The 21,748-nt window shown below is 45.4% G+C and overlaps 1 protein-coding gene across 1 annotated transcript in view; it reads left to right on the top strand.

The window, feature by feature from the left end:
- The first annotated feature begins 239 nt into the window (after positions 1-239).
- Positions 240-21,748, top strand: part of LZTS3 (leucine zipper tumor suppressor family member 3) — an 85,000-nt gene continuing 63,491 nt past the window's right edge. The window contains exon 1 of the mRNA XM_089526378.1: positions 240-536. The gene's annotated coding sequence lies outside the window, so the exon portion shown is untranslated. The remainder of the gene's footprint in view (positions 537-21,748) is intronic.

Genomic DNA, 21,748 nt, shown 5'->3' with positions numbered 1-21,748 from the left:
AGCTGCATAACCCATCATCCCCATCATCCCAAAAGCGTGGGTTCTGGTCCCTCTCTTGCTTTTTCTGGAGCTTTGCAGGGAAGGAAGGGTTAAAAGGGGGCGGAGCTTCCCTCTCCTCTTTTTCCCAACCTGCGTTCTGATTGGTCCGGGCTGTGACAGGGGGCGTGGCCGGAGAGGCTGGAACTCCCCTCCCTCCGTTTGCCGCAAGAAAAGGAACCAGACGCGTGTCAGTGAGGAAGAACGTGTGAATGGGTGACGCCGGGGGAGAGATGCGTGTACATCCTTTTTTCGCCTTTGACCAGCCCTGGATCCATTGCAGAGTGGGCTTTTGGGCTGCAAGGAGAGGGAAATTGTCGGTGTTTTGATTTCTTAAAAATTAAGGGACTCTGCATCCTTCCCATCCCCTCAAGACACTGCAAATTTTGCATGTTGGCATTTTGCATCCCCTCCCTGAAAATAAGAGGATTTAAACCCGGACGCCTCTTCCTCCTCCTCCTCCTTCCCAGCTGAAGCTGCAGGATCCAGAGCTGCAAAGAGTAAGGATGGAAAGGGAGCAGGAGGCCAGGTCTCTCTTGCACCTTTGGAGGTATATTGGGGGGGGGGGGGTTGGAGGGAGGAAGGGGAGACCCAGAATTTGTGGACCTGGGGGTGTGTGTGTGTGAGAGAGAGAGAGCTTGTGTGGCTGAAGGTGTGCATCTTGCCTTGCAAAAATTACCATTTGCATAAAAATAAAAATGACCCAGTTGCAAGCTCCCCTTTGCACCCGGCCAGATGGCACGTTTGCAGCTCGCAAAAGGAATGGCCAGCTCGCCTTTGCACCCTGTGCCTTGCAATAAATAAATAAATAAAATAAAATATGCAAATAGCAAAAATGGCCAATTTGCAAAAAATGGCCAATTGCATAAAAAATCCCACTTGCAATCCCCCCGCAAGCTCGTCCTTGCCCCCTGCCATGCAAAAAAAAAGTAAATGCAAATGGCAAGAATGGCCAGTTGCAAAAATTGCCCACTTGCAGACATTGCCCAGTTGCAAAAACTGCAAGCTCGCCCTTGTCCCCTGCCTTGCAAAAGAAAAATAATATTGCAAATGGCAAGCGTTGCAAATGGCATGCATTACCTATTGCAAACATTGCCAATTGCCAAAATTGCAAGCTCGCCTTTGCGCCCTGTCAGGTTGCACATTTGCAGCTTGCAAAAGCAATGGCAAGCTCGCCTTTGCACGCTGCTTTGCAAAAAATAAAATTGCAAATGGCAAGAATGGCCAATTGGAAGCATTGCCCAGTTGCAAAAATGGCAAGTGAGGGGCTCTGGGTGCGAGAGAGTCTGGCCATTCAAAGGTGGAGCAGTCTGGACCAGGATCAGGGAGGGAGGGAGGACTCTGGGTCTGTCTGTATGAAGGAGTAAGACATATTTTGGGGGGGGGCTGCAATTTTAAACTGTGTGTGCCATTGGGAGTTTGCATCCTTCGTGTTGGAATGGTCCATCTCCAGACATCTGTGAATAGGATTTTTGCATGCACACATGTTTTCACACAAACACACACCCCTTCTACAGGGATGTATAAACAAGTGTACCCATAGTAATATGTGTATCCATCTGTGGATATATAGTTTCTGTTTTCCATTCATGCTGTGGATATGTAGATATATAGTTTCTGTTTTGTATCCATTCCATGAATAGTTTTTGGTTTTCATCCATTCCATGGAGGTTTAGGTCTTGCATTCCATCCATTCCATGGATATATAGTTTTTGCATTTCATCCATTTCATGGATGTAGTATATTTTTTGCATTTCACTCTTTCCATGGATATATAGTTTTTGCATTCCTTCCATTCCACGGAGGTATAGTTTTTGCGTTTCATCCTTTCCATTCATTCCATGGAGGTACAGTTCTTGCTTTCCACTCATTCCATGAAATGGATAGCTTTTGCTTTCCATCCATTCCCTGCATGTATAGCTTTTTCCTGATGAGAAGTCCCTGGACCTTTGGTGTGCAATATATATGCATTTTTTGCCTTTCTTCCAAACCATCTCTCTCCCTGGGTACCTGGGGTTCTCCCTCCTCCCCTCCCCCTTGTGCAGTGGCATCTTTGGGGGATGTACAATTTGCAGCGGTGTGTTGGAGGGACACGCAAACCAGTTCCCCATTGCTAAGAGAGTGGGAAGTGTCTGGATCTGTGGGCGCAACCCATGTCACCAGTCCCTTCCTTCTAAGGTCCTCCATGGTGGTGGCATGGCTGGCATGGGAGGTTTCTTGGAGGGGGGGGGTTGGGGATGATGTCATCAGTGGGGTGGCATCCAAAGCATGAGGGATAGTGATGCTCATGGCGGTGCCATCTGGGTGAGGGGCTGCGGGGACATGGCTGCAAATTGTGTCATCTGGTTGTTGGAGAGGCTTCTGCTGTACCTACTGGGTACCATTTTGGTGCCAAGGTATAGATGGGGGGAAGGCAAGGCAGACTCCCCCTCCTCCTTTCTTTTTAAATTAGGTTAAGCAAAGATGCCAAAACAAGCTGGAGGGGATGCTGAGAGAAACCAGCTCCATCATGCCTATGTATGTATGTATACACACACCCATACACACACACACACACACATTATAGATTGTGTGTACACACACACACACACACACACACATATATATATATATATATATACCATCATGCATGCATAAACACACACACACACACACACACACACACGATAGATAATATGTGTATTCATCCATGGAGCTTTTGCTTTCCATCCGTGCCATAGAGGTATACTTTTGCTTTCCATCCATTCCATGGAGATAGATTTTTTTGCTTTCCACCTATTCCATGATGGTGTAGTTTTTGCTTTCCATCCATGCCATGGAGGTATATTTTTTGCTTTCCATTCATTCCCTGGATGCATAGTTTTTGTTTTGCATCCATTCCATATATGTATATATGCATGCATACCACATGAGTGGGTGACTTTATCTGTCCCTGTGCAGCAAATTATAGCATTGTGGGTATTAAATCTCTCCCCACAACCCAAAGAAATCTTAAAGGGTGAGATCAGATGCCTGATTTTGGCTCGGTTTTTGATAGCATGAGATCTTTAATAAAAATAAAATAAAATCCTGTAGCTTCTTTTTCCATTCTGGGTACATGTTTGAACTAGGTTGCATGTATCTGTCAGTTAAACCTTCCTTTCTGATGTGCAGTGGTCACTAGCTTTATCAAAGAGGCTTCATTTCTCATTATTATTATTTTAGGAGAGAAGGAACTTTTACACTCAGGGCTCCTCTCGCCATTTGCTCCAGCTCCCTTTGCGATTGGCCTTTTTCTTTCCCAGATTTCTTCCATCCTTCAAAATCTGCACTGTTCTTGTGCACAATCTTCCCCTCCTTAAACAGCGCAAGGGGATTTTGTGTGTATATCTGTGTGTTTGTGTTTGATTGTGGATGGGAATGGAGGAATGCAAGATCTGTCACCATCTCCATCCTAAATGCCTGTTTACGAAGAGTCCTCCAAGAGCCAAAGCACCTCGGTTGACTATTGCAAGGAAAGAGCGATCAGGAAGGATGCAGATTTGCAGGCTCTGGATGGTGAAAAGTGGCTTGGAGCAATTTCTTCCCCATGGCCTTTGGGATGGGCCCAGTGCATAATTAGGTCATCATGCATGGAAATACATGCGTGGATCCATGTGTGTTTTCTTGGAGCTAAATCTGAGCCTGCTTCAGCAAGGATTTTTATCCTCTCTCTTTCTCTCCCAGCTCTCCGGAAAAGATCAGAAGGAGCTGGTGATGATCATAACTGCAGTGCAGCAAAGGCAGGCGAGCGAGAGAGCGCTGGCTCGCGCATCCTTGCACATCTCCGCTGCCCCTTTGCAATTCGACAGGCGCTTGGGCGCTTGTTTTCACGCTGGCTTGGTTGTGCATGATGTAAGCACGCTGGCGGAGAAGACAGGGACAGACACTCATGTGTATGTATGCACACAGACACACACGCACATCTCCCATTTTGCCTGCCAGTGAAAGGGTTGCACTAGGTTTGCAAGCTGCTGAACAGCTCCAGTTTTCTTCCCACTATCTTTTTCAATTTTGGCTTGGCAGAGTAATGTGGAAGGAGAGTGGTCCTTCTCCTCCTCTTGAGTTAAACTACTCTTAGAAATGCTCAGGGCATCCCATTGAGAGAGGCTGCTCTTTCCCATCAGATCCACTGTCTTAGAGGAAGGGTTTCCCCTGCAGACCATGGAGGTAAGGCAGAAGTTTGCTTTGGGAGAAGCCTCTGGGCATGTCTGGAGTGTTTTTTTCTCACTAGTATTTGGAGAAGGATTAGAACCTGCCTGATCTTGGAAGCTGAGCAGGGTTAGCCCTAGTTAGTACTTGGATGGACGACAACGAAGGAGTCCCAGGCGTTGGGGGCTCTGTTTTGGAGGAAAGACCTGGCAAAACCACCTCTGAATATCCCATGCCTAAGAAAACCTTGTCTCCTCACGTCTTCCACTTCCATCCCATAGATAATGCCTTCAGCAGCAACAATAACAACAATACAGGTTGTGTCTCCTTTATCTAAAACACTTGGGACCCAAAGTGTTTGCTACTTTTTTGGATTTTGTTTTATTTTATTTTATTTTGGATTTTGGATTATTTCCATATACTTAATAAGATATCTTGGAGATGAGTTGTTGTTGATGTGTGCCTTCAAGTCCTTTCTGACTTATGGCGAACCGATCATGGGGTTTTCTTGGCAGGATTTGTTCAGAGGAGGTTACCCATTGCCTTCTTCTGAGGCTGAGAGAGTGTGACTCACCCAAAGTCACCCGGTGGGTTCCATGGCTGAGCAGGAAATCCAACCCTGATCTCCAGAGTCACAGTCCAATGCTCAAACCACAATGGGGCCCAAGCGTAAACACAAAATTCATTTATGTTTCGTATACACCTTATACACCAGCCTGAAGATAATTTTATGCATAATATTTTTTATAATTTTGTGCATGAAACAAAATATTTTGCAGTGGTTTGAGTGTTGGACTCCAACTCTGGAGACCAGAGTTCGATCCCCAGCTCAGCCACAAAACCCACTGGGTTACTTTGGGTAAGTCGCACTCTCACAGCCTTAGGGGAAGTCAGTAGCAAAACCTCCTCTGAACCAACTGTACCATGAAAACCCCATGATAGGTTTGCTTTAGGGATGAAATAAATCAGAGATGATTTGAAGACACACAACAACTAGGACTTGATGGTCTGTTCCAGATGAACTCACCCAGAATACTTGGTCACACTGCCTTGTCCTTGTCCTATGATAGCCTTTTCATGCTAATTTTACTCCTGTAGCTCCATCTTCCAAAATGCTGGGATTTGTAGTTTGGGGAGCAAAACAGTCCTCTGACAGAGAATTTTAAATAGCTCATCAGACTACAAATTTCAGGATTCCATAGGATGCAGCCATGGCAGATAAAGTGGTATCCAAGTGAAACAGTGTGTAGTGGGAAAGAGACCCCAAGAGATGGCTCAATACATGAAAATTGCAGGAAAAATCTACAATCGGCCCTCCACGTTTGTGGCTTTGACTTTTGCGGATTTGATTATTTGTGGTTTTGCTTAATACATTTTCTCTAGGAGTCTCTAGTTCCTCCAGCACAATTCTGCCAGAATTGGACAATAGAGTTGTGCTGGAGAACCTAGATGTTCCTAAAGAAAACACTTCTCTAGGCATTTCTAGGTCCTCTGTGATTCTGTGATCAAGGTCTGGCAGATGTTGACCTCAGAGTTGCATTGGAAGACTTGGGAGATGTTCTTAGATAAAAACAATACTGTTTATTTTTATTTGCAGTTTTCCCACATTCATGGGGGTCCTTCACCCCTAACCCCAGGAATGTGGAGGGACCACTGTAATTCGTCCCAGGTGTAGAGAGTCAGTGGTGTCACTAAGGGGGTGCGGGGAATACAGATTGCACCAGGTGGCACCTTAGAGGGGGTAAACGTCCAATGGGGTGGTTGCTCCTGTTTCCTCCCAAATCCCTGGCTGCCCCTCTCTACTAGCAAGAGCATCTCTGCTGTCCATCAGCTGGGGCTGCTTACAGGGTTGGGCTGCTGCACATAGTAGGTAATGCCATCATCCCAGATAAGTGAAAAGGTCTTGTATTTTCACCCGGCAAGTTGTCACTCCACTGCACAACTGTCTTTATGCAAAAGAATATGGGCACTGCATACTTCCCAACTGGCCTGATTTGGCAGGGAAAATTCTGTTTAATCCCCTCTCTTCCCACCTTTTTCACTGCTTTCAAAATGTTCCAGTTTCCTTCTTTTCCTCCCTCTATCCCCCTTTTGCCCTTGGCTTACTTCAGTTGGTACAAACTGAGTTCAGATTGTGAAGTCGAAGGCTTTCGTGGCCGGCACTCATAGTTTTTTGTGGGTTTTTTGGGTTATGTGGCAGTGTTCCAAAAGAGTTTGTTCCTGAGGTTTTGCCAGCATCTGTGGCTGTTTATATTGCAACTATTGCCATTACATTCAGTGATGTATGGGAATTATGATTGATGAGTAACATTAGTGCAAGAAACATTACTCAGGATTCTGTCTAGTGTGGTCTGTGAAGAGATCAGTGCAGAGACTGATACCATGTGTTACCTCACTGAATTATGCCAGTCCTAGTGATGCCACTGAGTAAATCCACATTTTTGAAGATACTTAAGATAGGCACGTTACAGACGGGCTCATGAGGCGCCGTCATCACGCGCAAGGGGCAGTGCTTCCTGACGCGCCTTGCCCCTTGCGCGTAATGACTACGTCAAAATGGCGGCGGCTGTTCCACATGGCCGCTGCCATTTTGAAGTAGTGGATGCTCTGCGTCCGCACGTCACGCAGCAGAAGTGATGCCACGAGTGCATGACTAGCACCTCATGGCGTCTCTTCCGGGACCGAGGAAGGAGTGCGATTTTCGCGCTCCTTCTTTGCTGCGTCCGGGAACCGTGCGGTTTGGATGCTGCGGTTCCCGGACGCAGCAACCAGCAGCGGCGTGAGACTGCCCCTTCTGGGCCGTCTGTAACGCGCCATAGTTTTTTACTGACCCTTTGCCTTTGGCATTAAATGTATAATAGCAAGTTTTTCTCATAGTTGGCAGTAAACTGGGAATTTCTTGAGGAAGCTTATCATGTTACTAACTGTCCTGATTTGATTGGGAAAGTCCCAGTTAATCCTCTGTCTTCGCACTTTTTTGTCTGCTTTTAAAATGTCCCAGTTCCTCTCTTCCTCCCGCTTTCCCCTCTTTGTCCTCTGTTTACTTCAGAAGCTGCAACCTGAGCTCAAAGTGCAAAAGTAGTTTGCAGTCAGTTCACTCAGCAACGGGGAGAAAAGAGAATATTCTCCTTCCTAGTAAAGGTAAAGGTAGTCCCTTGACATGAATGTCAAGTCGTAACTGACTGTAGGGAGCGGTACTCATCTCTGTTACTAAGCCAAAGAGCCAGCATTGTCCAGAGATGGATCTAGGGGTCATGTGGCCAACATCACTTCACTGAACCTATGTAGATAGTGGTACCTATCTATCTACTTGCATTTGCATGCTGTTGAACTGCTAGTTTGGCAAGTTGGGACTAGTGATGGGAGCTCACGCCATCATGCTCCACTTGGGCCTCGAACTACCAACTTTCTGATCTTCTGATCGTCAGAATTGGTGTCTTAACCCCTAAGCCACTGCATCCCTATGCATCCCATGCATTTTGAGGTGTCCTTCCCAGTAGGCTCAGGAAAAAGCAAACAGCTGTGGCAACGTGAATGCACAGCCATTGGGGACAGTGGGGTTTGCCATCCGGAGATGCTCAAATCTGCATATAGCAAGCCCACGGATGGCGAGGCTCTGCTGTACTTGGAGGTTTGTGATTCCACCGGGCTGAGCTTACCCTTCACACTATTCACATATTTATTTATTTATTTATGTATTTGTTTGTTTGTTTGTTTTATATCCCACCTTTTCCCCAAAATGGGATCCCAAAGTGGCTTCCAACTTAAGTTAAAAGAAAATGTAACTCAGGCTGCATCCACACTGCAGAATGAATGGATTTTAACACTGGTTTAACTGATATGGCTCAATGTTGTGAAATTCTGGGCTCTGTAGTTTTGTGAGATATTTCACTGTCTCTGTCAGAGAGTTTTGGTGCCAGAACAAGCTACAAATCTTAGGAGTCCATAGGAGGGAGCCGTGGCAGTTAAAGCAGTATCAGACTGCATTAATTCTGCAGTGCAGATGCAGCCTGAGGTACTGAAAACAATTCCTCCAACTTCTACATTTACTGGGATTGCAATTTCCTTTGGTCCCTTCGCCTGCCCCTTTTCTTTGGGAGCCTAGACTGCATTTTTATCTAGTGTGTTGTGGCATCAGCGCTCTCTGACAGAGAAGGCTATGTGTGTTGTGTGCCTTCAAGTCATTTCTGACTTATGGCGACCTACCACTTGGCAAGTTTCATCAGAGGGAGTTTCCCATTCCGTTCTTTGAGAGAGTGTGACTTGCCCAAGGACACCCAGTAGGTTTGCACAGTTGAGCTGCGATTCAAACTCTGTTCTCCAGATCCCATAGTCCAAAACTCAAAGTACTAGGCCACACTGGCATCTGAAGAAGGCTAGCCATCTCACAGAACTACAAATTCTGGACTTCCATACCATTGAGCCATGGCAGCTGTGTCAAAATGCATCAGTTCTGCAGTGTAGATGCAGCCTTACCGCAAAGCTAGGAATTTGTGCACCAAAAGAAAATCTCATGGAGGGAAGCACGATTCTTATTTGAGGGGGCTGTGCCGTCATTTCACCCCCATCCCATAGCTGATTCCACAATCCCCTCTATAAATCCCATTTACATTTCCTTGTGGTTGAGACAGTGCAGAATTTATGGCAATACCAAAGTGCATGAAGGCAGCTCGGCCCCTTTTGCTGTGAATTTTGCCTTCGGTTGCATATTCAAGCCCTGTTTCTCTGAAACTTGCAGCGATTATCCACTAGCTGTACTGTTAAGCGGGTGGTGATGTTTTCTTCCCACTTTCCCTCCTTCAACCATCTTAAAGCCAAACATAGTATTCTAAAATGCCAAATACTCTCTTTTCTTTGCATCTGACCTTCTTTTCAAAAATTTGCAACCATGTTTTGGTAGAATAATAATAATGGTAAGAATGATGATGGTCAATACTGGGTCTTTGCTTTGGGTTTAATTTTAATTGACCTCTCTACATTGGTTGCTCATCTTCTGTTAGACACTCTACACAACTGAAGCAGTTCAATACTACTTCAAGAGCCATGGCTCTGTCTTGGGAAATCCTGGGGTGTGTAGTTTTGAGGTGTATATGGAATTCTCTAGCATTCTCTGCTGAAGTAAAGTGGGCCCTTGGTATCCACTGGGGTTTGGTTCCAAGATCCCCCCCCCCCCAACACACACATGTATACCAAAATTTGTGGATTTTTGAGTACCGTTATATACAATGGTGCAGCAAAATGCTTTGTATAAAATGGCAAAATGCAAGCTGTAGATGGTTGGATTTGTGCATACAGAATTTATGAATATGGAACGCTGGCATTACAACAGTAGAGCTCTCTGGCAGAGATTTCTAAGTACAGTTGGCCTTCCACATTCGTGGCTTTGACTTTGGGGGATTTGATTATTTGTTGTTTTAATTAATATGTTCTCTCTAGGAATCTCTAGGTCCTCCAGCACAGTTCTGCCAGAAGTTGACCATAGAGTTGCCCTGGAGACCCTTCAGTGTTTTCCAAACTTTAGACCTCCAGATGTTTTGGATTTCAACTCCCAGATGTCCAACCAGCTTAGCCAACAATCAGGAATTCTGGGAACTGAAGTTTGAAACATCTGGAGGATCAAAGTTTGGGAAACACTGGTTTAAGGTATGCAGATGGCACCATACCACTAGCAGAAAATAACAAAGACTTGGATCAATTAGTGAAGAAAGAAGAAAGTGCTAATCTACCGTTGAACATTAAGAAAACAAAAATAATGACCATGGAGGATTTACATAAACTCACTATAGACGATGAGGAAATTGGAATAATCAAAGTTTTCTCATTTCTTGGATCAGTTGTTGATCAGAACAAAGGTTGCCATCAAGATACCAGAAGAAGACTAGGATTTGGAAGAGGAGCTATGAAGGAACTAGAGAAGATCCTGAGGAACAAAGGTATATCATTGAATGCTAAAGTTAGGATTGTCCATGCCATCGTATTTCCCACCGCTATGTATGAGTGCGAGAGCTGGACAGTGAAGAAAGAGGATAGAGAGACACTCATATCAGTTGAGATGTGGTGCTGGAGAGGATGTCTACAGATACCACAGACTGTTAAAAAGACAAATAAAAGGGTCCTGGAACAAATCAGGCCTGAAGTCTCTCTGGAAGCCAAGGTGACTAAGCTGGGCCTGTCATATTTTGGCCATATCATGAGAAAGCATGTAATGACAAAGTTGGAAGAGATCCCAAAGGTCATCACATCCAACGCCCTGCCATGCAGGAATGCATGATTCACTGGAAAAAACAATAATGCTTGGCAAGGTAAAAGGCAGTAGGAAGAGAGAAAGACTCCATTCTAGATGGATCTATTTGACCAAGGAGGCCATGGCCCTGACTTTGCAAGACATGAGCAATGCTAGAGATGACTTAGAATTATAGAACCAGAGAGTTGGAAGAGACCCAAAGGGCCATACAGTCCAACCTGCTGCAATGCAGGAACTCTCAATCAAAGCATCCCCAACAGATGGCCATCCAGCCCCTGCTTAAAGACCTCGAAGGTAGGAGACTCTACCACTCTCCAAGGAAGGAGTGTGTTCCACTGTCGAAACGCTCTTACTATCAGCTCTTATTATCATTCTTCCTAATGTTGAGGTGGAATCTCTTTTTCTGTAGTTTGAATCCATTGTTCCGGGTCCTAGTTGCTGGAGCAGCAGAAAACATCTTCAACATAAAATCCCTTAAATACTTACATAGGTCTATCATGTCACCTCTAAACCTTCTCCCCAGTTCCCTAAGTCTGTCCTCATAAGGCATGGTTTCCAGACCCTTCACCATTTTGGTGGCCCTCCTTTGAACACACTCCAGTTTCTCAGTGTCCTTTTTGAATTGTGGTGTCCAAAACTGGACACAGTGTTATTCTAGGTGAGGCCTGACCAAAGCAGAATATAGTGGGACTATTACTTCCCTTGATCTAGACACTATACTTCTATTGATGCAGTCGAAAATTGCATTGACCTTGTTAGCTTCCGTATCTCACTGTTGACACATGTTCAACTTGTGGTCTACTTGGACTCCTAGATCCCTTTCACATGTAGTCTCATTCAGCCAGGTGTCCCCCATCCTATATCTGTGCATTTTTTCTGCCTAAGTGCAGTACCTTATATATCTCCCTGCTGAATTTCATTTTGTTAGTTTTGGCCCAGCTTTCTAATCTGTTACGGTCATTTTGATTTTTGATCCTGTGCTCTGGAGTATTAACTGTTCCTCTTAATTTGGTGTCATCTGCAAATCTGATAAGCATGCACCCTATTCTTTCATCCAAGTCATTGATAAAGATGTTTAATAGTACTGGGCTTAGATCAGAACCCTGTGGGGCCACACTGATCACTTCTCTCCAGGATGAAAAGGAGCCATTGTTGAGCACCCTTTGGATTTGGCCGGTCAACCAGTTACAAATCTGTGTAACAGTTGCATTGTCTCATTCATGGTGTTGCCATGAGTTGAGGTCTACTTGAAGGCAGCTAACAACCACAACCACAAATGCTTCTATGTGTGTTGAGCAAGAACATGGTTGTCATCTGCTGAACCTGGACATTTTGCAGAGAGGGGAAGGGAACAGTGCTTTGGGATTCTGCTCCAAAGTAGTCCCTTGAACTAAATGCGAGATATTGAAGAAGGAAACGGAGGGCAACCAGGAAGGAAGGCTCCCCCGTCCATCCACCCCAAGATGCCTTTTTAATTCTTGCATTGCTTGATTGCAGTTAGCTGGCTGCCAGCAAACATGCAGGACTTAAAGGCTCTTTCGGCGAGGAATTTTAGCAGCAGATTAAAAGATTATTAAGAAGCCAGCCTGGATTTGGTGCCATATTTCTCAGGCAAAGCTATTTAGAGAAGGATTTTTTGCCCATCTTGAGCTGTCCAGGCTGACCTTAGCGATCGCTTGAAAATGAACGTGACAATGAGAATCCAGCAAGGGAAGGGATGGGCTTCAGTGCATTTTGGGGGAACCGGCCAGTTGGTGGGAACAGGGCTAGGGAAATGTGGAAGGACAAGGGGGCTGCAATAGTCCCGCCCAAAATGTTGGGGGCTGCACCTATAACACCCACGCCTGCAAAAAATCACCAATCTTCCTCCTCCTCGTCCTCTTCCTAATATTTATTTCCAACCCATCTTTCCCCCCGCTTGCAACTCAAAGTGGCTTAACAAATAAAAAAACATATTGTTAGAAATCCACACGATAACCAAAGTTAAGATGAGATCAAACCATCAAAAAATTTATACCAGATTAAAATGCAGAACACACAGGCAACCCCCCCCCCACACACACACACACCAGCACAATAATGGGCAAGATAAAGAGCATTGTTTAAGGGAAACTAGCCTTATATTTGTTTATTTATTTATTAATTAAAAGATTTATTTGTTGTTGTGTGCCTTCAAGTCCTTTCTGACTTCTGGCAATCCTAAGGCGAACCTATCATGGGGTTTTCTTGGCATGATTGATTCAGAAGAGACGTTTGCCATGGCCTTCCTCTGAGGCTGAGAGAGTGTGACTTGCCCCGGCTCACCCAATGGGCTTTCTGGCCGAGCTGGGAATCGAACCCTGGTCTCTTGTGTTGCAATGCAGCACTCAAACCACTATGCCATGCTGGCTCCTAAAATATTTATACCCCCTGCCTCTCCCTCTCCCTCCCCCCCTCTCTCTCTCCCTCTCTCCCTCTCTCTCTCTCTCTCTCTCTCTCTCTGTGTGTGTGTGTGTGTGTTTGTGTGTGTGTGTGTGTGTGTGTGTGTGTGAGACTGACTTGAGTATCCATGGATTTTGGTATCCACAGGGAGTCCTGGAACCAAACCCCAGTGGATACCAAGGGCCCACTGTGGTTGTGTAGTGTGAAAAGAACAAAGATAGGTGATATTGTGCGGTTCTGTGGTCTACACTGAGAATGAATTTGTCATTTCTGCACTAAGCTGTTTGGTTGCTGGGAAGTGTGTGAAATGGCAGTGAGTTGCTCTAGCAGAGTAATTAAATTGGCAAACCAAAAGCTGAACAACAACCAGTGCCACATCCACCCCACACCCAGTGTCAAAGCAGAGAAAGAAATAAGCCCAATTGTTTTTTAGAAAAACATAGAAGTAACTCCATTCGTGAACAGCCAAACACGGGGTCTTATGGTGGAGAAGCAGAACAAAAAGACAAAATGGCTGCATTTGGAGTGCATGTGGCGAGCAAACAAGACATCTGCAAACATACAAACTAGTAATCAGTGAGCACAGGCATGCCAAGGATGCCCACTCAAATGTGTGTGGCAGTGCTCATGTTTGGACAACAAAAGCATCATTCCCATGGAGAAGAAACAAGGGTTGAAATTAAGGTTTTGTCCTGGAACAGCGATCCTAGTTTTGGAGGCTGGAGGGGCTGCTCCAGCCAGGGAAGTGAAGCCTGGGGAGGTGGGAAGGGAGCCTGCCTAATGAGGAATTCATTGCAAGGATGTGCATCCCTGCTGTAGGTGATGCAAAGTGTGGTGAACACCTGTACCATATGTCCATGCCAACAGGACCAGCTGCAATCCCCATGGATCCTGCTTTTGCTGTGTAGTGGCTTGGCAATAGTAGGGGGAAATTTGTTGCTCAGTTCTGTCACCTGGAGCTCCATAGCCTCTTCCATTGGACTATACCAGCTCTTTGCTACTGGATAGGGACCTAACAGGAAAGAGAGTGCTGGCATACAGTGCTGTATAGAACAATAGAGTTGGAAGAGATGCCAAGGGCCATTCAATCTAACCCCATTCTTCCATGCAGGAAGACACAATCCAAGCAATCCCAACAGATGGCCATCCAGCCTTGGTTGGAAAACCTCCAAAGAAGGAGACTCAACCGCTCTCCGAAGGAGTGTGTTCCACTATACGTGACCTACAACCAATTAATGAGCTGTCACTGGTCTGTGAACTTCTCATAATTACATATCTGGCTGTTGTTGGAAAAGGCCATGTTTGAGCCAGCAGATATGGTTCTTATACTTTTCATGAGCAGGAACCGATGGGAATCAGGAAAGATTTTGTAGACAAGACATTTGTCTTGAGAGTGTATACAGATATGCATTAAAAATACCCACTTGGGAAAGTGGATTTGCTATCACATATTATTATTATTAACCTTTATTTATAAAGCGCTGTAAATTTACACATATATAAGGTAGTCTTCTCCCAGCGATCAGATCTGGGGATTTCAAGTTCTGCTAGTTTGAAATGGCTACACAAAGTGCTAGTTTGCTGTGGTCCAAGCTGTATTGCAGGAATAATGCAGTTTGACACTACTTTAATTGTCATGGCTCCATCCTGTGGCATCCTGGGATCTGTAGATTGTTGCTGCACCAGAGTGCTCTGCTAAAGGTAAAGGTAAAGGTAGTCTCTTGACATGACTATCTAGTTGTAACCAACTGTAAAGTGCGGTGCTCATCTCTGTTTCTAAGCCAAAGAGCCAGCGTTGGCCAAGGACTGTTCTGCTGGTCATGTGGCTAGCATGACTGCACCGAACGCTGCTATATTCCCACTGAGAAGTGGTACCTATCAATCTACTTTCATTTGAATGCTTTCTAACTGCTAGGTTGGCAGAAGCTGGGCCTGGTGATAGGAGCTCACACCATCATGCAACACTCAGGCCTCGAACTGCCAACCTTCCGATCTTCCAATCATCAGAATTGGTGTCTTAACCACTAAGCCTAAATATTGCACAAAACTATAAATCCCAGAATCCCATAGCATTGAACCATGGCAGTTAAAATAGTCAACCTGGATTATTTCTGCAGTGCCAATGTAGCCTAAGTCTCACACGGATGCCATCTGGCTCTCCAGCACCTGTGGGGAGCCCAGGTTCCATGTTTCCGTCTCTTGCCTGGAGCCGAGCCCCCAGAACTGAAAAACTGGCACCCTCATCTGGAGACATTCCATGAAAATTGAGGGTCTGGGCTGGATAATCCTACACAGGAGCCTCTCCAGTTTTCAATCTGATAACAATTTGCGGCTGCACTGTCAAAAAGCTTTTGTGGGTAGGTTCAGGTGTCTTTTTCTCTCTTCTACATTGCCCAGCCTCAGCTCTCTTTACTTCTCATTTTCTCAATGCTTTTCTCCCCCATCTCCATCTTTCAAGCTGCCCAAGGAGGACTGCCTTTGGACGCCTGCACTTGAGGAGAAACTGGCGGAGAGGAGGCGATGTTGTATGAGGGAGAGATGAGGTTGAGGAGAGCTGACATCTTGGCGAGGCAGCCTCGGAAGCGTTGTCTTTGAAACTCAGACAAGTTGAGGCTCTTGGGCAGCCTTCGCCAGGGAGAGCAGGCCATGCCATGCGCATGTGTGTGTGTGGGAAAAGGATGTTCCCTGAGACAGCAGCGACGGCTCACTCAGTGGAAGAGAGAGCTTTTGTGAAGGAGAAAGGCGAGCAAAATAGAGACGTCGGGCAAGGTGCCAGTTCGGCTGCCAACAGCGTCAAAAGGGAGTTTCGCTGTTTATGATTAGATTTCAGTTATGCTCCACTTAGAGAGAAGGAAGCGAGAGGGGACCTTTGGTCCCAGCTGTGGCCTGCCAGCTTCCATAGAGATGCCACATGTGTGAGGCTTGGAAAAGGTGTGTGAGAAGGGGTGCAGGATACAAGGTCATCTGTGGCTGTGAAGAGTGATAGCAAATATTTATGAAGTACAGTTGGCCCTCCATATCCACAGATATCTACAGATTCAACCATCCACGACTTGGAAATATTTTAAAAATATATACATTCCAAAAAGCAAACCTTGGTGTTGCCATTTTATATGAGGGACACTATTTCTCTGTGCTATTGTATATCATGGGATTTGAGCACCCGCAGATTTTGGTATTCATGTGGACCAAACTCTGACGGATACCGAGGGCCCACTGTATATGTATTCAGGTTGAATCTCCCTTATCCAAAATGCTTGGGACCAGAAGTGTTTTAGAATTTGGAATACAGTCACCCCTCCTAACTCAAGGATCTGAGATCCGCAACCTTGAATATCAGCAGAGGCGCGGCCTCCACTATTTTCAGTGGCGTGCACGCCCAAGCTACATGCGCCGGGGCATGCCCCATTCAAGCTTATTTTTGCGGGGGGGTGGGTGGGTCCAGAATGGATCCCCCGCAAAAATGGAGGGCCAATTGTATTTGAGTATACCATAATGAGATATCTTGGAGAAGGGACCCTTGTCTAAACATAAATTTCATTTCTGTTTCATATACGCTTTACACAGATAACTGGAAGGTGATTTTATACAATATTTGAAATAATTTTGTGCCTGAAACACAGGTTGTGTACACTGACCCATCAGAAAACAAAGGTGTCAATATCTCAGCCACTCATGAAAAAGGTTTTTAGTTTTTGGAATATTTTGGTTTTTGGAATTCTGGGTATGGATAAAAGAGACTCAGTCTACACACACAAACACACAGCCTTTAAGGTTGCCAGTTTCAGTTGTCCCTGGCCATGAGGTTTTTAGGCCAAAACTTGAGACATCACCAGTGATGAGTTAAGTACCAGTTTCAGTTACCCACAGCTTGTCATTCAAACACACACGTAAACACACGCAGGACATTTTTCCTGTTTGGAAATTAAAGCAGAAATCTTAAAGGCTGTTCCTAGATCAATGTGAAATGAGAGGATCATTCCTTCTCACTTAGGGGGCATTCACACTTGTTGTTTTGTCCCAAGGAGATGCAGATTGCCGCACTGGGGCATTTCGGGTTTGTTGTTCCCATTATGTTTTGGGCTTACAAATCTCTTTGAATCATTTTAACCTTCACACATGCCATCATTTCTGGTTAAAATGGAGCTGCTTTAATGATACAAAGCAATCCAGATCGATTCAGAAGTGTATTCACACTATCAAAGATGCAGATTGATGCAGATCTTTCAGGAAAACTCAGGGGCCATTTAGACTACCTTTTACCCCGGTTCAGAAACCAGATTAAACACGGGAAGTTCATATTGGCCCCGATTCTTCCACAATAGAAATTGAGGCTTTCACACCCATTCAGGGGCAAATGCCCCTTGGCGCAGGTCTTTTGAAAGTGGAGTTTTACCTGTATCTTTTGAGAAAACCCGGGTCCCAGCAAATATGAACTTAGCCCCGGTCATGATCGGGTCAAGTTCAGGGGAGAGATTAGGGCAGAGGAAGGGCAGAGGGCGGAACATGCCTCCCTTTCATTGGGGTGAAGGAGGAGGAGGAAGGAGCAGGGCGAAGGGTGCCATGGAGGGCAGCATCAGGGAGGAGGAGGAGGAGGAAGGAGCAAGGCGAAGGGTGCCATGGAGGGCAGCATCAGGGAGGAGGAGGAGGAGGAAGGAGCAGGGCGAAGGGTGCCATGGAGGGCAGCATCAGGGAGGAGGAGGAGGAGGAGGAAGGAGCAAGGCGAAGGGTGCCATGGAGGGCAGCATCGGGGCGAAGGAGGAGGAGGAAGGAGCAAGGCGAAGGGTGCCATGGAGGGCAGCATCGGGGCAGAGGAGGAGGAGGAGGAAGGAGCAGGGCAAAGGGTGCTGTGGAGGGCAGCATCAGGGAGGAGGAGGAGGAGGAGGAGGGATCAGGATGAAGGGTCAAGTTCAGGGGAGGGAATTAGGTCAGAGGGAGCGCTGAGAACGGAACATGCCTTCTCTCTCACATTCTTGATACAGAATGCTTGTGCTACATATGTGTATGTGTATGTGAGACATTCTGGGGTCGCAAGGAGGGAGGATGCAGAGTTGGCATTCTGGGGTGAGGAATTGTTGTTGTTGTTGTTGTGACAGGAACGGGATGGCATGGGGGGAGGCAAGGGCTGTAGCATTTGGCTGGAAGTGAAGGGGAAGCTAGAGGCTGAAAGGCTGTGGAAATCCATGACTTTGGGGGAGTCACACTCTCTCAGCCTCAGGGGAAAGGCAATGGCAAATCTCCTCAGAACCAATCTTGCCAAGAAAACCCCAGGATGGGGTCGTTTTAGGGTTGCCATAATCTTGACCCAAATACACACAACACAGACACGCACCTGGAGGTTTTTAAATTTGACAGAATATGCGCACACTGCCACCAGGTTTTTTTTTTAAAAAGGAGGGGGGAAGCACCCATTCCATTGGCCAATGGCTGTAGGATACGTCACCTTTGACGAAAGCGGAAGTGAATTTGATTGACAACAAGGAGGCTCCATTTTAAACCGGTTCCGCAAATGTGAACTTCAGAGGGGTAAATTACCCCGATTGAAGTAAAGAATAGTGGGCAGTTGTTTCTGGGGAGATTCAAGATGGGGGGACCTGGATCTGCCCAGTTCTGTCCAGGGCAAATGGGCGAGTGGGAATGGGGCCTCAGAGAAAAAACCCAATATCGAATGTCCTGGGTTAAGTGGGGGGGGGGGGGGTTGCATTCAGTGCATTCGGGACATGTGTGAACACCAAGGATTAAACTCGGATTCACCCCAGATTATTTTCGTAGTGTGAATAGGGCCCTGGAATCTCTTTGCAAGTTGTAGCAATGAAGCAGTTAAGTCTTGGAAAAAGGTAACACGGTAATTCTCTCCTAGCTGAGCTGGAGATTTCTACTCAGCCTTTTTCTCTTGCCTGGATCTGAACCAACTCCTCACCCCTGGGAAAAACCCAGAGACACAGTCCCAGGCCTGCAGATCTGGCAATCCTATTTTGAGGATAAATGCATCCTCGAAGCAGAGGCTGAGAGCATATGACTTGCTCAAGGTTTCCCAGTGGATTTCATGGCCGAGCTGAGAATCAAACCCTGGTCTCCAGAGTCATATCCCAACACTTAAACCGCTATACCACACTGGCTCCTGATTTGCTGTAGGACCCATTTGTTTGTAATTTTTTTGGCAGTTTGTGGTATCTGTAGATCTCTTCTCCAGCACCACATTCCAAATACGTTGATTCCCTTCCGTCAGCCTTCTTCACTGTCCAGCTTTCACAACTCCTCTCTCTTTAAACCAAATCAGTCTCTCGTCACCCATGTGTTGATATTTTTTAGCTTCTCCAGAGAATCTGCAGGCTGGGAGTTGGATTTCTGGGCCGTGTTCAGGCCTTTGATGATTTCATGTTGTCCAACATCGCCTTCTGTTCTCCTGGAGCAGAATTGAAGGGGTGGCTGAGCGGCACAGGCTTGCCTGCCATCACTGCACAAAACCTACCTAATCTTTCTTTCTCTTGCAACATTTTCCACTTTCTTTTTCTTTCTTTGCAATGTTATCCCTTGAACCAGATATCTGAATTCAGCCTTGTTTGGAGCTCTCACACCAGAACAAAAACACTACAAGATTTCCTCACTCCTCTTCCTTATATGAGATGGTACAATATTTCCTACCAGTTCCTAGGAGAGCTTTTTGCAACAGTGAGAACGATTTCTGGCAAGTGTGGAAAAATTGTGCCATTGTGCTGGTATTTTTTGGTGCGTGGGCTTTTAAAAATGAGAGGGAAGGTGGAATAGTTTCCTGCTTTTTCACCAGTCAGCAGTTCTTCTTTAGTTGATGTCTTTGCACAGAGAGAAAAAGACTAGTTTTGCACTACCTGGAATCCTGTTAGCATAACAGCACTGCATGCAAAACCCTGTTTCTGTGACCTTAAAATTGTGCTTCCATAATTTTGCATGCAGTGTTTTGCATGCAGTGCTGTTGCGCATACAGATGTCTATGCAGTTGTGCAGCGGGACATTTATATGTACAACTGGTTGCGCCTCTGGTAGCTCATTCGTTTCGAGGTTATAGAAGTGGAGTTGTGTCTGTGGTGCTCTTGCACATAGAATCATAGCATTGGAAGAGACCACTAGGGTCATCCAGTCCAACCCACTGCCATGTAGGAAGACATAATCAAAACACATGTTGTTGTTATTGTTGTCATTGCAACAGTTCCACTGGCTGCTGGTCTGTTTCCGGGCACAATACTTAGTGCTGGTGATGACCTACAAAGCTCTATATGGTTCAAGTCCAGGTTATGTGAAGGACCATATATCCTTATATGAGCCAGAAGATCTCGAGATCTTCTGGGGAGGCCTTCTCTTTGTCCCACAACTCTCTTTCATAGGCAGGAGAGGACCTTTACAGACCAGGAAAGGACCTTTCATGTGCTGTGTTGATTATAGTATATTTGTGTTTCTTTTTCACGATCATGTCTTTGTGTGTTTGTGTGTCTTCAAGTCATTTCCGACTTATGGCAACCCTAAAATGATTTGAGCAGATCACACAATTTCCTTGGAAAGTTTCTTCAGAGCGGGTTGCCGTTGCCCTCCTCTGAGGATGAGAGAGTGTGACCTGTCCAAGGTCACCCAGTGGGTTTCATGGCTGAGCTGGGAATCGAATCCTGCTCTCCAGAGTTGTAGTCCAACAGTGAAGCCACCGCTTGTACAGATAAAAGTTTATATGGTACAGAAGTTAAAAGTATAATTCAAAACTAACAGTAGAGTCTTTGACCCTATTGATAGTTTAATTATACTTTTAACTTTTGTACCATGTACAGTTTTATTTGTACATGTTGAGTCTTGTTGAATTCCTTATCTGGAATTCCTTATCCGAAATATTCCAAAATGCAAAATTATCCACATAGGTGGCTGACATAGTGACACCTTTGATTTCTGATGGCCCAGTGTCCACAAACTTTGTTTTGTGCACAAAATCATTATAAATATTGTGTATAAAACTATCTTCAGGCTATGTGTATGAAACGTATTTGAAACATAAACAAATTTCTTGGTTAGAATTGGGTCCCATTTACAAAATACCTCCGTACATATACGCAAATATGCAAATCAGTAATTCAAAACACTTCTGGTCCCAAGCATTTCAGATCAGGGAGAATTAACTTGTAACTCTTTAAATTCTTGTAAGTCCCCTGAATCTCAGTCTGGGAAAAAGGCGGCAGGATCATCATCATCATCATCGCCACCAAATTGTCAAATGTGGCACAGCAAAGGCAGAAAGTAGAGGATTGTGATGTTTTTGTTTGGAATGGCTTATTGGGGGCTTGTGTTTAGGTTGTGACAACAGCTCGAGTTTGCTGGTGTTCCTCCTGCCTGGGTGTTCAGGAAATTTGGATCCTATTTTGCAACAGTTTGGCTGAGATCCTGAATCAGGGATGTTTTGCAAAACTCTCCCCATCTGGCATTATGCATTGAGAGTGGTCTGGCAGCCTTATTTTGAACGGCAACTTTGCATAGCTGAATGCATGCCTGAATATGCAACTGAATGCACAATCAGATGTGCACATAGCACATACATCCACATGCGTGTCTGTATGCATCTCCACATCCACCATTGTGTCTGCTTGCACAGTGGCACCATAAGTACAGCTCTGTTTTTATAAAACTGAACTAATTGCAGATTTCTAAGCATTGGGCAAAAATGCTCAACTGCTTCCGTAGGGGAACATACACATGTGTAAGGCACCATAAGGTTTGCAGTTTGTGTGTTGTCCTCTTGTTTTCCCTTTACGTTTTCAGCTCTAGGCCTAATGTTTCAGACTGTGGCTGAAAAACTATTGATGACTTATGTTTGGGTGACCAGAGGTTATGTCAGCTTTAAGCTCTTTTCTGAATGCTACGCCA

The sequence above is a fragment of the Sceloporus occidentalis genome, unplaced genomic scaffold, assembly GCF_023333645.1.
Source record: "Sceloporus occidentalis isolate IW3139 unplaced genomic scaffold, rSceOcc1.0.p SCAF_5, whole genome shotgun sequence".
In the NCBI taxonomy this organism is placed as follows: domain Eukaryota; kingdom Metazoa; phylum Chordata; class Lepidosauria; order Squamata; family Phrynosomatidae; genus Sceloporus; species Sceloporus occidentalis.
Note: the sequence above shows the minus strand (reverse complement) of the source record. Positions and strands in the feature narration are given on the sequence as shown.